Genomic DNA, 17,240 nt, shown 5'->3' on the forward strand with positions numbered 1-17,240 from the left:
GAAATGAGATACTGAATTAGAGGAAAATATTTCTTGTTTAGGTTCATCAGGCATTTAAGCAGACTTAAATTAGTGAAAGGTATCTATGAAGGGAGAGAAGATGGTTTCTTCTCTAACTCCTTATGTTGGATAGCACAGAGATTGTCTCAGATCTTCCAGAGATGTTTAACAATATTTGCCTGATCTTTGGTAACTTCTGAAAACTTTTGGATAAGATAGTGTAGTTTCAAGAGATATAATGCTGTCACCTAAACCCCTGCATTGACTGCTGCATTGGCATTTGTATCAGTAAACTGAGGATCTAGGTAGTTTTTAAACTGCTGCAGAAATTGAAGACTGTGTGCTCAGTTTCTTTCATGAAATTCAGAGAGCAAAAAATTGTTGATATATCAAGGCTGAATAATTTCTACTTAATCTTATGAACATAAGCCTTGCACCTAATCACTGTGTACAAATAGTTTTAATTAAAAAAAAAATAAAATTTCTAAGGCTTTCAGCTTCTGCTTGGAAATAAAAATAATTCAACTCCAGTATCTCAGAATGCTTCAGGCTGCTTAATTTAAAGCATGCATTGGGAATGTTCTGAGTATTCTCCTCAGAATACACATTGGAAAAGGAGCTGATGAAATTGATAGAAGTAACTAATCAGCTAGAGATCTCTTCATGTCAGAAAATATGTGAAGCAGCTAAAAGTAACAACATTGAAAGTTTAAAGTCAGGATTTTTTAGAAGAGTCAAAATTATTTTTGTCTTGAGACATAAAGATGTAACACAAGGTATTTATTGAATTACGAGAAAATACTATAGGGATTTGACTTAATTTTAGTATGGCAGAAAATGTTGATCTAATTCTATTTCAGATTCAAACTGAAATACTAGGAAGCAACTTTAAATTTTAAGTTTTCCTTCTCATCCTTTATTTTCTTATTTGCATTTTTTAATGCCCCTAATGTGGGTTTTCTAAGTTTCTAAGTGCACAGAGACTATTCTCCTTCTGTGGACTTTTTTTCCTCTGCATGTTAATATAGTACTTCCTTTTCTGCACACTTATTCCTTTCTGCTCTCCTTATTCTTCTGTTTATATTTATCTAGATATATTTTGTGATTATCTAATATATTATATCCAAGAACTAGAGAAGCCTTGCATCTAATGAAAATAACATTTTCACATCCTTCACATCCAAAGTTTTTTATTTGCAGTTGAAATAACCTAGACATAAACATGACAGATTTAGGATGTCAGATCACATAATTTAGTATTACCTTTTTCACATTAATGAATTCTCCTCCTTCACTATGTCTGAAAAAGAGAAATTATAAGAAAACATAGGTTTTCTTTATTTGGCTGTTAAATTTTAGGTCAAATTAAGGTTCGTTCTGTCAAACATATATATTTTTTGGACTTTTGTGTGAACACGTCATAACTTGCAAGTGTTTTATGACATGAAACTGAACTAATAATTAAGAACTGTTCCAACTTTGAACCAACTGATTTGAAATATTTTTTCTGTTATTTCCTATCTCATCTAGTAGTAAATTAATTTATATTATTTGCTGCTACTATTAATATTTTTATTATTGATGGATATTATTTACATTATTATTAATGAAATTAATTTAAACTTAAGTATTGGACATAGCTACAGACAGTAGCTACAGTACATCTGTTCTTGCAGATTATAGATAAGTGAAAATCATGCTCAAATAGAAAAGTAAATGAAACCTATATGATCCCATTTGATTCATTCAGTGTCTGAAGCAATGTCCAGGAAAACATTTGAACAGTGTAAATGCTATGCATAAGAGCTACCTGTGAAAGGAATGTAGGTTAATTACATATGTATTCCATGAAAGATAAACCAAAACATATATATGTACAGTCTTTAACAGTGTACTTCCTGGTAAAATTCAGTATTTTTACCTAATGATGTGGAGTTACCAGAAAATAAAGTACTATAATTTTTTGGTCAACATAGTATATCTGCATTTGCATGTTTTCAGAACATACTTTTATTCTGCAAAAGTTAATTACTTCAGGAGCATAATTTCCTTACATAAATAAAGTGAAAATGTAAAAAAATATTTAAAAATAAGACTTTAAGTGGAATTGCATTACAAGGTGCTTCTAGAATTGAATATCTCATAGAGAATGCTAAAAAATACAAAAAGTACTTAAGCACAAGACTCTGATAAAATGTTTTTAAATGGTGTATATTATATTCTCTAATATATAGATAACTGAATATCAAGTAGGAAGTGCCTTTTTGTATGGCATTAAGGAAAATACTAATGAACTTTTATGTCTTGTTCTGGTGATCACACTTTGAAAATATGCTTAAAATTGCAAAGAGTTCATTAAAGGTGAAAGAATGACTGTAGGTCTGAAAATAAGCATTGGAGTTAGAGGCTAAAGATCTGTCTGTTTAATCTGCTGAAGAGAAGGTTAAGAGGTGACTTGATCATGGCTGGCAAGTGCCTTAATGGGAATGAAACTTTTGACAGTAAATGACTCGCTAATCTAGCAGAAAAAGGCATAATGAGATTCAATGCTTCATAGCTGAAGTCAGGCAAATTCAGGCTAGAAATAAGGTGCATATTTTTAAGAGTGAGAGTCATTAACCACTGGTATAACTTATCTAGGAGTGGGCTGGATTCATCCATCACAGGCAGCCATTATGAGGAAGATACACACAGCACAGCCCAAGCATGTTCTTTTGATTTAGAGGTCTCTCAGTGAAACAGAGAGCTTTCATTATACAGGAGGTCAGATCAGATTTTAGTAGTACTCTTATGCTTCAAAAATCTAAGAGGGTATGAATTCTGGTATACAAAGACAATTGAGAGGATAAATTTATCATCTGTGTGTATGTTTATCCTTAGCTACTTTTGTCTTTTTAATGAGAGTGGATTGAGTAAAACAGTGGCGCTGTGTCCCAACAAGATATAAAGGCACCAGATGGTTTGCTAATGTTAAATGAAATTATCATATCTTATTAATAGTTATTAGTTCAAACCACAGTGAGGCTTGGTAGCTGCCCACAAGACTGACAGTAATTTCTGCATAAATTACCTATATAGAAATCCGTTGAATTATTTTCTTTAAAAACCTTTGGAGGGTGGCCAAAGCTGTGTGGTGCTGAAACAAAAGAACCAATTATGAAGGGGAACCTAAATGGGCATCAGACAAACAAGCTAGCTGCTGGATTAAAACCTCCTGAAGGTAAAAGTCTTGGAGGGCGCCTGGGGTATATGTAGAAAATGCTGTTACCCTTGTGAGTCAAGCATCCTTGTGAAATAGCTTTGATGAAAAAGGAGAATGTAGTCTTCAGGATTTTACTAGGTCCTTCATCTCATGCCTCCTCTAGGTCTAAGAAACATGAATTCCAACTGTTTCAGAAGCCAGAAAGCAAAGGAAAATTTCAGTACTCTTTCCCCTTAAGATCTGCTTATCTGGTCTGAGCATGGAAAGGAAATAATTTTGAAAGTCCATTATGTGCCTGGTGGGTCTGCTAGGCTAATTCATTGTGAATAACAAAGAAAATCTTAGTATTGTCCAAGAATTAGAAGGAAAGATATGTGAAAGTAAGTTCTAAGCCTTATGTGCTTTTAGGGTAGGAGTGTGCTTTCCTGATACATGCTTTGATGTTTCTCAGATTATGGATGTTTTCATAGTTATGAAATCCTCTTCCTTTCTCTTGGCCACTTTTGTCACTATTGACCACTTTCAAACTTCAGAAACCTGTCTTTTTATGTGTTTGGAATAGAATAAAATAAAAAGCATTTATTATTTTCATGAAAGGTAGTGATCATTAACTGTTCTTGGATGAAAGAAACCTCAGATTTTTCATTGTCTCTGATTTCTGTGGTCTCTCAGTCTATGTTTCTCACTTGGTTTTCTTGCTGAATTATAATTCTGAAATTGAGAAGGACAATATTAATTCTCCCCAGGTTCTATTTGCACCACACTTCTCCACCCTCACACACAAAAAACCTACTTCAACACATACACATGTATGTGGCCTACACTGTTGAGATATTTCTCATGAAGCTGTCATATGCTGTTGTTTCTCCCATAATTTTTCATATCTGTAACTTTCAATGTCAGAATTTCTTTCTCTGTAGGTTTTATGTACAGTACCAGGTACAACGGAACTTTTCTTACTTATGGTTACTAGGCATTGGCATACCAAATAGTAAAAACCAAAGTACTTTTTCATTCTATAATAGCAGTAAATTAGTGCCATTACTGCTGCATCACAAATTAAAGGTCTTCTCAGCTCCCTGTGAGACATGTATTTTATATTCTTGTGTTGATAAGGAAGCTGAGGCACTAAACAGGATTGCATCTTTTTCAAGATCATTTAACGAAAGGTGGGGAACTAATTCTGGTGAAAGGTAGACTGGGGACTAATTCAGGAAATCTGACTATGCTGTTTACATTTGCCAGTTTCTTTCCTTTTCTTCTTTAGGACCAAGTTTTGTTCTCCAGCTCTACTTTTCTACAATAGATTTCATTTCTTCCTGCATTGCTTTCTCTCTATAAAGAGACATGCTGCTCACCCTTTTTGGTCATTTTCTTTTCCCCCATGCCCTCACATTTTACTCTAGCCATTTTGTTGCCACCTCTCTGCAGAAATTTAGAGGAGCAACAACTCAGCACTCTTTGTCTGTCTTCTCCTTCCACATTCTCAGCCTGTTGTCAAAAGAATTGGCCTTAAGCTCTACCTATACATTACAAAGTCTCAAACAGTCTCTTAAAGCTGAAGGAAAGCTTATAGGGGAATTTTCCCACTGCTTGCAGCTGGGGTACAAATAACACATTCTGTGACATAACCAGAAGCAGTAGAAGAATAAAGGTATTAATGTCATTCATTTGTCATGTGTGAGGTTGGCATTGATGTGCACAAAGCCAATAGTTCAGTGGGATTCTCAAGCCTGGGTTTGAACGCTGTAATGGACAAATGATAATTTATTTGTTTAACAAGTAAAGATGCAGTACAAACACTTGGCTGTATACACACAGAGAACCTTTATTTTAATGCTTCAAATAAAACCACATGAAGTTTGGCACTGTATTAATTATTTGGTGCAATTGTTGCAAATAAAAAATGAGAAAAGTACCACTTGTGAGTTTCTCAAATATCCAGTGACTGACAGTGACTAATGGAAAACAGCCTTTTGGATCACAGTTTCCATGTACTAATTTTGATAATGCATGAAAAAGAATTGGTAGCAGATACTACAGATACATATTCAGCTTGATTTAATAATATTTCACTTTATAGAAAAGTTGCTTTTTGATGTAACAAAGAGACTTGTTCTTGCATGAAAAAACATGCTGTACATTTCACAAAAAAAAGGGAATCAAATATAAATACCATATAAATATTTTTTTAATTTTTATTTATTTTTGATCATGCTGGTTTAGACCTAACTGCTAGAAAAAGCAACAGCTGAAATGCATAATTTCCTCTTCGCCATGTTTCCCTCTTTGCAAGAATGCCACTTAGTTAACCACTGCTTCTTTTAATATTAAAAAACCCAAACAAATAAACAAAAAAAACCCCAGATATAGTTGTAAATCTCTAAAACAAGAGGTCTGTGGTGACTTCATACAGTTGTAAGAACTAAATCTGCAACAGCAGAGCCTGTGAGGGTGAGATAAAGCTTTTGCCCAGAGATCTTAAAGCATCTCTGCATCACTGAGTTCTACTTATATTTGTAAAAGATCAGGGAAGGTAGGCGATGGTAGGTAGGTTATATGACACATTAACACAGACTCTAACAAGAAGAGCAGTGCATTTGAATTCCATATAGAAGAAATTACAATGAATTTGGTACCATTAAGTTCTCTGGGGTGAAACTGTCTTTCTTTTGAATTTGAAGGCAGGAAGCAGAACAAATTCACAGAAAGTGCTCCATTCCAAATAACTGTCTAGTTATCAGGACAGTGGTTTTATGCTGTCTTGACCCTTAGAGTCCTTATTAATCCTGCAGTTAATAAGAACAGATGTTTGGCTTTGTGTTGCATTCCAGTGGCAAGGCATGAAACTCACCTAAAAATAGATGAATTGTAACAGAAATCCACTACCTTTCCACTCTCATGTTTGTCCCCACCTATGCCTTTTCTCTTCCCTTTCTCCTTTCCCTGTTCCTCATTTCTTATACCCTTCAGTAAGGACTGAAAAAGATGAACTTTTCATTTCTCCAAAGACTATTCTATATATCTGGATAGTAAATACTCTTAATAAGCTGCTAGATAACGTTTGATTATACTCAAAAACCACAGGGTTCATATTTATCAATTACATTTGTCTCAAGCTACAGCTCTTAGAAATAAATGGAACATGTAAGACATTTTGATATCCTCTCAAGGAAAAAATATAACTTTCCAGTAAAAACAAGAGTAGACATTCACAATAATTAAAATATTGAACAAATCATTAAGATGTTAGTTGAATCCCCACTAGTTAATTTTGAAAGGAAAGAGATGTCAAACTGAGTCATCAAAAATAAAGGAAAGTTGGCATTATGAAAATTCTAATTTCTCTTTGAATCGATTAAACTTTTCCATAACTCAGTATCGGTTTCTGCCTTACCAAAATTCTTCAGAGGGGAAAAACTGCTGTGCTAATCTTCCCATTGAACTCTCAGGTGGGCTACCCTATGGTCCCATAAGTATTTTAAGATATGACTATTATGTAGAGAGACAGTAAAGAAATTTTTCCTGCTATTCAGATGGAACCTTCTGTGCATCTGTTTGTGCCCATTGCCTCTTGTGCTATTGCTGGTCATCACTGAGCAAAGCCTGGCTCTATTCTCGTGACATCCCCCTTCAGACACTTATTCACATTGATGTCCTGTGTCATTCATCTCTTCACGAGGCTGAGCAGGCCCAGTTCCCTCAGCTACTCCTTATAAGAGAGATACTCCAGGCCTTTGCTTATCTTCATAATCCTCTGGATTTCTTCCAGCAGCATCATGTCTCTTGTACTGAGGAGCCCAGAACTGGTCACAGCACTCCAGATGTGGCCTCACTAAGGCTGGGTAGAGGACCAGGATCTCCTCCTTCAACCTGCTGGCAATGCTTTACCTAATGCATCCCAAGATACCATTTACTTTCCTTTGAAGTCAGATGGAGTTTAATCTCCACTAGTCACAGTGAATTGCTATTCTCAATGGCTTTTCAATTCTGTTTTATTTTGTTTTAAGCCAGTCTAACTCCAAGTAGTCCAAGCTCTTCTCCTACCTTCGGCCTCAAGCACTGTTGGCTCTACATGCCTTAGGCCTGTGGCAAGAGTCAACCCAGATTTCTGATCCAGCTACAAGTGAACATTTTAGTTGTTGCATTTTAGTTTTCAGTTGTGAAGCAAACTGCTCTAGCTGCTAGAATGTTAGAACTGATGGGAGTGGAGCAGTGTGTCATTACATGGCAGGGCAGTCTTATATCCTCTGCTAAATGTGAAAGCCACTGGGAATCCACACCCTTTGGGAAGTGACTTACATCACCTAGACACTTGGAAGTGTGACAATGAGAAAATCAACAATGCTGAAATTGCTGATACTTACAATGTGCGTTTTCTTTATGCACTAATGCAGGTTTTCTCTTAACTGGTGACCCATTTTACTTCCTTTTCCTTACCTATGCCATCCACTTTCTGGCCTCTTCAGGGCCTGTAATGACACTGCTGACAGGATCAGATGTAAGAGAATTACTGATCTCTGGATTCTCATCATAAGTTTAGTTGCAAGGCTTTTTCCTTCAGAAATGCATAACATAATTGCTCTCTCTTCTTATCACCTTTCTCTCCTGCTGTTTTCCCCAGGAGGCAGGGTGAGAATACTTCTCTTTTTTCTTCTCTTTTCAGCTTTTTTTTCCCTTTATGTTTGTCTTCAGATCTTGAGCAAGGTGAGAGAGGGAGCTGAACTAGATCACAGAGAAACCTTTAACTGCACAGCATTCTGTATGAAAGACATCATTCTGAGATAGGGTTTGTTTAGAAAATTCAGAGTACATCTGAACATTTTTAACTATCAGAGTCTAAAAAAAAAAACCAAACACCTTGCTCTTCAAAGCAAATAGATCTGTCACCAAGTAGCCGTGTAAAGTTTGCCAGATTTGATCTGTGACTTACCCCAGGAATGTGATTCAGAAGCAATTGTCCAGAGTGAACCGGCCCTGGGTTCAGCCATTTTTTTGTGAGATCCTGTCATATGAACAACCTTCAGTGTTGAACTTCTGCCCACTAAAACATCCTGAAATCCTCCATTCATTAGAAGAGGTGAACTCTTAGTTTTGCCTGTCAATTGATATATCATAGTACCAAGGTGTTGTCCAACTACATTTGTATTGCTTTGTGTACAGAAATATTTTCAGTGCTGGAATTGCCCCAGACATCACCTAAAGTCTTATTATGCTGATGAATTTCTTCTCCAGAGTGTTTGTTGAGATTGATTAAACCATCTTTTTTTGCAATAGATCTATGGTAATAATTATGTAATTATGCAAGCTTTTTTGCCTTTTAGGCATTTTTCTTTATCCATGTATTAATTGAACTTGTATTTAATATATTAAAGATCCTTAATCTGCACAATATACTTTACTAGTTTATGACAAAATATACTAAAGAATGCTTTAGAATCATAGAGTTGTTTAGGTTGGAAAAGAACTCTAAGTCCAACCATTAACCTAACACTACCAGCTCCACCATTAAGCCAGGACCTCAGGCACCTCATCTGAATGTTTTAAATACCTCCAGGGGCTGTGACATAATCACTGCCTCAGGCTGCCTGTTCCAATTCTTGACAGTCCTTTCTGGCAAGAAATCTTTTACTAATATCCAGTCTTACCCTGACAAAATTTGAGGTCATTTCTTCTCATCCTATTGCATGTTACTTTGGAGAAGAGACTGTTCCCTACCTTGCTACAACCTTCTGGTAGCTGTAGTGAATTTACACGAAGTTCTCCCCTGTGGCTCCTATTCTTCAGGCTGAATACCCCCACCTCCCTCAGCTAATCCTCATAAGACCTGTACTCTAGACCATCCACCAACTCTGTTGTCCTTCTCTGGATGTTCCAGCACCTCAGTTTCTTTCTGCTAGTATAGAGGGGCTCAGAACTGTACACAGGTTTCGAGGTGTGTGCTCATCAGTGCCAGTTCCAGGAGGACAGTCTCTGCCCTGGTCCTGCTGACCACACCATTGCTGGTGCAGGTCAGGATGCCATCAGCCTTCTTGGCCACCTAGGCTAGCCACCGCTGGCTCATTCAGTCACTTGCCAACCAACATCCCCTGGTCCTTTCCCGCTGAGCAGCTTTCTGGAATAGTGGCTGCTCTTCCCACTGTCTGTAGCTCTGCATGGGGTTGTTGTGACCCAAGAGCAAGACCCAGATATTGGCCTTGATGAACCTCATACACTTGGCTTTAGCCCATCAATTCATACTATTCTGTCTATTCTAACCTATCCTCCAGTGTATCAACACTCCCACACAACCTGGTTTCATCTGCAAACTGACTGAGAAGGGCACATTTGACCTCCTAATCCAGATAACTGATACAAATATTTAGCAGGACTGGGGCCAGTACTGAGCCCTGGGGAACACCAGTTGTGACCAGCTGCCAACTGAATGATATATAACTCCATTCACCAGTCTTTGGGCTTGGCTATCCAGACATTTATTTTACCCAGCAAAGAGTGTACCCCTCCAAGCCATGAGCAGTCAGTGATCAGAAAGAGATACTGAAAAGCAATTTGCAAGCAAAATCCAGATAAATTATCCTGTGAACTCTTGTGGTTTGAGGGAAGCATGAGAGCTTTTAGTATATTAATACATACTATTGGTAAACTATTATTTACTAGCAAAGGATATTTCTTACCTTAAAATATTTGTTTGTATATCTTTGCATTTGAAAACTGAAATCTGTTACCTCTCAAAAAATTATAAAAAATGGCAAATACCATGGAGGCCTTTGAAGACTTGAATTTCTTGGTCTTTCTTTGAAGAACACTTCTTTTCTGCTGCAGGCCAGTGGCAAGACAGAAACAGTTCTGTTCCTCTTTCTTTAGCTCTCACTATTTGTGTGTCTTTTATGTCTTAGTTTTTCTTAAACTAGTCATGCCTTCCTTGACTTACAAAGTCTCTTCCAGAACTTTTTAGAAGCTTCTATTTGACATTTCTGGTAGAAGTTTCATGTACTCTTACATACATTTCCACCTTCTGAAAAAGGAATATGCATCCCTAAAGGAACTTCCTGTGAGGAAGGAATACTAGCACCAAGAATTTTCTGTGATTTCATAGGAATGCTCTTTACCTCTTCCTCCACCCTATTAACTTATCTGGAAAGAAGCTTTGAGGATAGTTTCTTTGATTCTAAGACTTTTATCTAAGCCTATTTAGGTAGTTTTCATTCAAGGGTATTTTTATTCAGGCTGAATTGCTAAGGAGCTTACTTGAATTGAATAAAAACCAACAGCTTGGTTTCTTAATTTATTTTATGGCTACACCTTGTATTCCTGATGCAGGTTTTGTTCCTGGTAAAGGAGAGATTCTTATCATAGTTCATTAGAGACGTGCAATCCAACAATGCCATTCTAGTCAGGGGTTTGGCTACCCCTACAATCAGAAGTTAGCAGAGGAAACATTGATCTTTTAGCTTCCTCTTCCAGTCACAGCATGTTCATAATGAAGAAGATTTGGCAGTTTCATTCACTGTCTTTTCAAATCAGATCATCAAAGATGAAAGGAGGGTTGAACGGGAACCACAGGTTCATTTCACAGAAGTACTGAGGCCAATTATTTTTTAAACTCTTGTTAATCTCATAAAGAATTTCTAGATTTCTTTCCAAGTTAGAGCTTGATTTCTAAATACTTCAAATAAATGCCTTAACACTTACAAAAAAACATCGAGGCTTGTGTTCTTAATCTTTAAATCTTCAATTTTTATTTCCGAATTGAAAAATTACTTTGGTAAATTGAATCTCTAACATAAGGGAATAAATATAACAGGAAAACCACCAGCACTCTCAAAAGCAGCAGTTGCAATAACTTGTAATTTGTGATTTTTTTTTCCATTTCTTCACTCTAGTGATGAAATCAAGTCATTAGAAATCTCCTATTATTGTGTATTTGTTACTCAAATTCTTAATATTTTATTTCCTTACACTGTATTGCATTACATAAACCCTATTTTAATGTTATCAACTGCTACTGTAGTTAATTTTGCCTCATGGGTAAAATGTTTAGCAAAAGTAATCTATTATTCTTTGTAGATACAGGAATTGTAAAAGAAAGTTTGGCATCTCTACAATAACGAGTAAAAGCAGGAATAGCATGTATTCCTGAAGTTTCTCCAAATGTATGGGGTAGGACTGTACTAAAAGCAGATTGGTGAATTGGTACACTGGCATAGAAAGGATATCAACTATTGATTGAGACAATTTAATAGGAAGGCATAATAATATCCTGTGGTTTGGCCTCAAAGCCAGAAAACACATGCACACACATACACACACATACACAGAAGGTTTGTTTGGCTAGGAAAGATGTAGCTCTTGAAACATATCAGGCAGGTTTCTCCTCTCCAAAATGTAGATACCTGCTTTCCTCTTCAGTAGCCATCTAGGTGTCCCTGACTGACACTGGAAAGAAACTGAAAGGCACCAGAAAGCAATTCCTCTGTACTAAGCAAATGTCCTAGGACAGCATTCTCCAGAGTTACAGAAATTAATCCGTATTGTGATGATAGAGAAACTTAGGTTAGTACCTGGGTGTAGATACTTAATGTGCAGGTGGCTAAAAGTATTTAAGAAGAATCTTATAAGATTTATGCTCACTTTTTAAGCACTAGACCCTTTTGATATATGCATAAACTACAGTTTGACCATAGGGAGAGGCAATGACTTAAAAAAAAATCTATGTACTCAAATTAATTAATTTTACAAGGAATAATACACATAATTCCAGTTTTGTACTAAAACTGACTGATTTAACTATCACAGTGGGAATGTTTGTTTTCTTTTAGATTAATGGTTTAAAAACTGCAAATAAATTATTTTCTAACATGTGGGCACTGAAATGAGCACATAAAAAGAAAGAAAAACAAAGATAGGAATAATCTCTCATGGAAAATCATAGAAAAAGCTCATGTTTTGGCTTACAGTCTGAGTTGAAACATGGCCAAAACTGTGGTCTGTGTACGTAAACATTGCATTTAGAAAGATTGAACTGGTCACAATGAGTAATCCACTGATTGCAAGGGCTTGTATTTCAAAAAAGAAAACAAAAGAAGTAAAAATAAAGAATAAACCCTATGCAATATTTTGATAAGTTTATATGGCTCCGTGTGTTTGATCACATTAGACGTTCAGTACATTTATCTTCCACCAGCAGCACAGGTGTTGCTGTGTCATCTGCTGTATAACTTGTCATTTTTGTTACACTTATAAGCTCAATTTTTTTTATTAAATTAGAGACACAGGTGCAGGCTTTTGATGTGTGCACCAGTGTTTGTATATTTTATTGGAAGTACATGGTAATATTGACATATTCTGTGTCAGAATTTTCATGAAAACGTGAAATTGAAGGGTACAGTTCAGCTGGCATATGGGAGATTAGTAGGATGACACAGCAAAATTAACAACCTTGTTTAGAGGAAAAATAAAATTAGCTGACATCCAGAACAAACTACATCCTCTAACAGATTCTGAATCATAAATTATGTTTTGCAAATTTTATTTTTATATGATTTCAGATTTCTTAGTTAGAAACTAGAAGAGAAAAATTATTATAGCTAGAATAGAATATTTCAGATGGGAGAGGTCTAGAGTAATCACCTAGTCCAACTGCCTTAGCAATCCACAGCTGACCAAAAGTTAAAGATTAAAAAAAATTAAAAATTATTAACCAAAGGCCTTTTAAGCACTGTCAGGCTTCTGTCATTAACCACATCTGCAACATGCCTGTTCTGGTGTCCTAAAGATGTTTTAAAAATTATTGCTATAAATCATGATTTGTCACCCTGATTTTGAAGTAAGAATTCTGAAGTGGATTATTTCAAGTAGCATGTATACTGAAACCTCTACATGGTGTTTCACATGTATTTTTAAAAATGTCTTCTATATCTCTGTCTTATACACATTCAGACTATATTTTTAGTAGTTAGCAAAAGAGGACAGGATCATTTTTAAAGTCATGGTCACTGGGCTAAACTTTCTTTTCTATCAAAATTAGACAATCATGTACAAACACCCCATTAGGAACAGTCTTTGGTATGTATTTGACATCTCTGGAACTGTTATCTGTTTTTCATTTCTGTCCTGCTCAGAAAAGAAAATGTTACTCAGTTGTACTGGTTCAACTTAGAACAAATTAATTGTGAGAGTTATTTGTTATAAATACAACCTGAAAATCCTAAAATGGAACTAAATCTTTAATTCTTCTATGTTTATTTCTTAAACATAAATTGCCATTGATTCCAGTAACTATTAGGCATTTCAATAACTTTGTGACTCAAGGTCTAAAGACATACCAAAAATAAAAAGGAAAAGAAAAGACCTAACTCTAAGTAAGACTAAACACAGAATTAATTGTAGCCACTAAGATTTAATTAATCTGAAGTTTCACAAAACAAATAAATAAACAATCAAAAATTAGCAGAGTCCAGGGGCTAGAGAAAAACCAAAATAAAATGCAACTAAACCACCAATCATTTAATTTCCTTTTGTTTGAAACAAAAGTGTTATGTTTGAACTTGAATTTAAAAACTGCTTTTCTTTTTTGTCATGCTAGTGTTTTCCATAGCATTATAATGGAACTATTATGTAGTTGATATTGCTTACCATTTTAATTTTAAATCAAATATTTCATTACTGGAATGTGTGTCAAAAAGAAATTATTTCATTTAATGTGAAAATAGAATCTGATTTTTTCATATTCAAGGACAGCAAAACAAACACATTCTTGGTTCTGATGTTGTCTAATGCACATTACTGATTTGTAAACATATATTTGGAATGTATTTTAAGTGATGACTAATTCCAAGCTTATTTCCATAGTGAACACGATGTATTTTGAGATGGATTTTTTAAGTGAGATCCGGAATGGCTCCTCATTTGCTTAAAAAATTCAAACCCTGATCTACTTTGCATAATTTTACATAGACAACAGTTCAGTCTAAAGGAACAAATGCTCTTCTTCTCCACATACGCTCATACAAATGATGACTACATGTTTGTGAACATAATTTGCAAACAGCCTTTCCCCTGAAGGTATAGGAAATGCACTGTTATTTTACTACACTTCTTTTGTTGGAGAGGAAGTGGTGTCACTGAATAGAATTGCCTCATCAGACACTCTACAAAAGTTGTAGCAATCAATAGAGAAATAGCAGATGTGGAGGTTAGTTGGCATCAAAGAACGTGAGTGGGAAAGCTTTCCTATGGGAAAGAAAGTGCTTCATTACTCTTTATCTAGACTCAGAATATTGGTTCTATCAAGCTTTCAGAAAATTAGAGTATGATGGCTTTCATGACTCCAGCTTTAAAAGAGTCACTTCAAAAAGAATTAAAAAGTTAGCTGCCCATCAGGGAAGTTGTACCAAGTGAACAGGATTTTATTAGTTTTTAGACTTAAATGCTCCAATTTGTTCTCTTTCTGAAGAAAGCAGTTCCAGTGCAATGGCTCTGGTACAAGGACTGCCTCCCTAGGACATCATAGTAGATGAGTATAAATGTTAATTTTAGAGCTGTTCATAAGAAACAAACAACATGTTATTGTTTCTCTAGAGTATAGATATTTCAAAACTTTGGTTTAGAAAGTTCTTGTTTTGGGACAGCCTTGGATACTCATATTTGTTGCTTTTTCTGGACAGTATAAAAGATGTTGGTCTGCACAGGAACTACTGCAGAAAAACTGAATTTCAATACATCAATCAAGTTAATTCTCTTTAAAGAGATTGTCCTGCCAGGAATGGTAAAACTTGAGAGTCAGTGAATCACAGTATTTGTCAGTGTAAGAGCTTGAAGTTTGATAGCAGTTGAATGCTTTTCTGAGCAATTGTAAAAAGGAGCAGGTGTTAGGGAGGATAGAGTACTTGCAGGAAAATACTTACTGATGGATGGTTTTGTTCATTCACTTTGCAAACTTGTAAGGTTGTTTTTGAGAAGGTGAATTATAGATTTTGTGTGGTTGAGACTGATTATGCAGGGATTTTTTTCCCTTTAAAAAAATAATTCCATTTTTAATCATGTATCTTTCTCAAAGAATATCTCTAGTTAGAGGGATGGATTCATATTTCTTATAAAACATTGAAGCAACTTTCTCTTCTCATTGAACTTTAAATCAAAATACTGCTTAATGGAAGTTATATCTCTAATCTGGTTGATTAATATTTAGAGAAAATATATTTATTGGCAATACGAAGAAGGAGTCAGCATTAATTATCTAAAACGCCTTTCTCACTGAAATCCAGCATGGATTCAAAATTAATTGTCTCTGGTCCTTGGGCTCATAAACAAATAAATGTGTTATGACACACACTGAATCAAAGATTGCAGACACTTTAAGAATTGAGAGCCAGAATGGAATTTAATTTGCTGAGTTCTCTGAAGTGATCCAAATTCCTGTGCCTCCAAAGTTCCCAACATGGGAACAACAAAGTTCACAACACAGCTCACAGCTGAGGACTTTGACATCAAGAGCTTAAATGCACACATGGTATCTGTTGAGAGTGGTCTTCCTTCTTAGAGCGCTGTGTAATGATGTTCACAGGCAAGATGCTCTGCCTTCAGTACTTACAGATGGCAACAAGAGAAAATGATTTTTTTGCCTTTGGATTTAAAATGAAGCTGAGGTGTTCCTGTCATACATTAGCCAAGACCAATATTTTTTCCTCAATAAACATGGACAAAAGCACCATAACAAACTGACAAATAATCTCACCAATTTGTGATTTTGCTGCTTTCCATCAATGATTTATCCAAGCAGGCAAAACAGGGATAGCAGTAAAATTTAGATCTGTATCTAAAATGCATTAAAGTTTGCAACCTGGAAGTTTGCAATTAGGTTCTTGTTTTAGGTTAAATATACATTAGTAATGGAGAAAATAGCCTTCTTCAATTATGCTGAGAATGTCAAATGTCAGCATCTTGAAATTACAGAAAACACTCCAAACTGATATCGTCAATCTTTTGTAATAGGAGAGGACATAGATAAACCTCTTTTCTACTGCTGGATTACAGCAGTAATCCATACTTGCTCAGAAACAAATAACACAGAGTTTCAGCCAACCATATCAGCTGTTAGCAGTGAGATTCAGGGTCAAGTTTACCTGTGAGATGACCTGTAAATTTCTATTCCAATGGCTTTTTGTCTATCTGTTGCTTTAATCAATAATGCTTTAGAAATATTATGATTCCTGTTGTATATTTTTGTTCTTTTACTATATCTCTTTTACAGAAAGAACTCAGTTTTTATATATCTCTTTTATAGAAAGAACTACTACTCAGAATTATTGTTTTCAGAGTGGGGAAATATGGTTTGAATATATCTAATATGAAGCACGTCCTCCAACTGTGTTTGTGTAAGTCACATTAGAATTAGCATTTTTCAAGCCACCATAAAAAAAGAAAAAGGAAAAAGGAAAAAGAAAAAGAAAAAGAAAAAGAAAAAAAAAAAAAAAAAGCCCCTATAGACCAAAATTAATGACAATATTTGATTGTCCTACAGATAGATGTCTCATTCATTAAATCTAGGTAACTAGACTGTATGAACTGATTTTTTTTTCACTGTAGGTCTCCTGAGAGGTTTCTGAAAATAATGAGCATTTTAATTGATTACCAAAACAATAAAGTCCAAAGAATTAATTTAAACTATTTTTCTCCAGGAACCATATAGTGATTTGGTAAAAGATGAGGACTAGAGCTGCTTCAAAGCTCAGCCATAGCTAACTTAACATATGGATACAAGTAGGTGCCATGAAGAAAAATGTTTATCAGAAGAATCTGATCCTGAATTACTCTAGCATATTTTTTTTCATCATAATTCTAAATCTAAGAAATTTCTTTTTCATAATTATGTGCATTATCAAAACAATTGTATCATAAGAAACTTTGTGCATTTGGCTAAGGACATTGGTGTTATTGCTTTTTTTAATTGCTGAGATTTGTATTTCTATGCAATCCCAATGTATTGTGCTGAAAGTCTTAGGCAAATAAATGGGTATTGGATCAAATAATTGATTTT

General features: G+C 35.1%; 1 protein-coding gene across 2 annotated transcripts in view; it reads left to right on the plus strand.

Moving 5' to 3' along the window:
• Nucleotides 1-17,240, plus strand: part of GRIK2 (glutamate ionotropic receptor kainate type subunit 2) — a 356,624-nt gene that overhangs the window by 271,315 nt on the left and 68,069 nt on the right. The window lies entirely within an intron of this gene.

The sequence above is a fragment of the Oenanthe melanoleuca genome, chromosome 3 (genome assembly GCF_029582105.1).
Source record: "Oenanthe melanoleuca isolate GR-GAL-2019-014 chromosome 3, OMel1.0, whole genome shotgun sequence".
NCBI lineage: Eukaryota > Metazoa > Chordata > Aves > Passeriformes > Muscicapidae > Oenanthe > Oenanthe melanoleuca.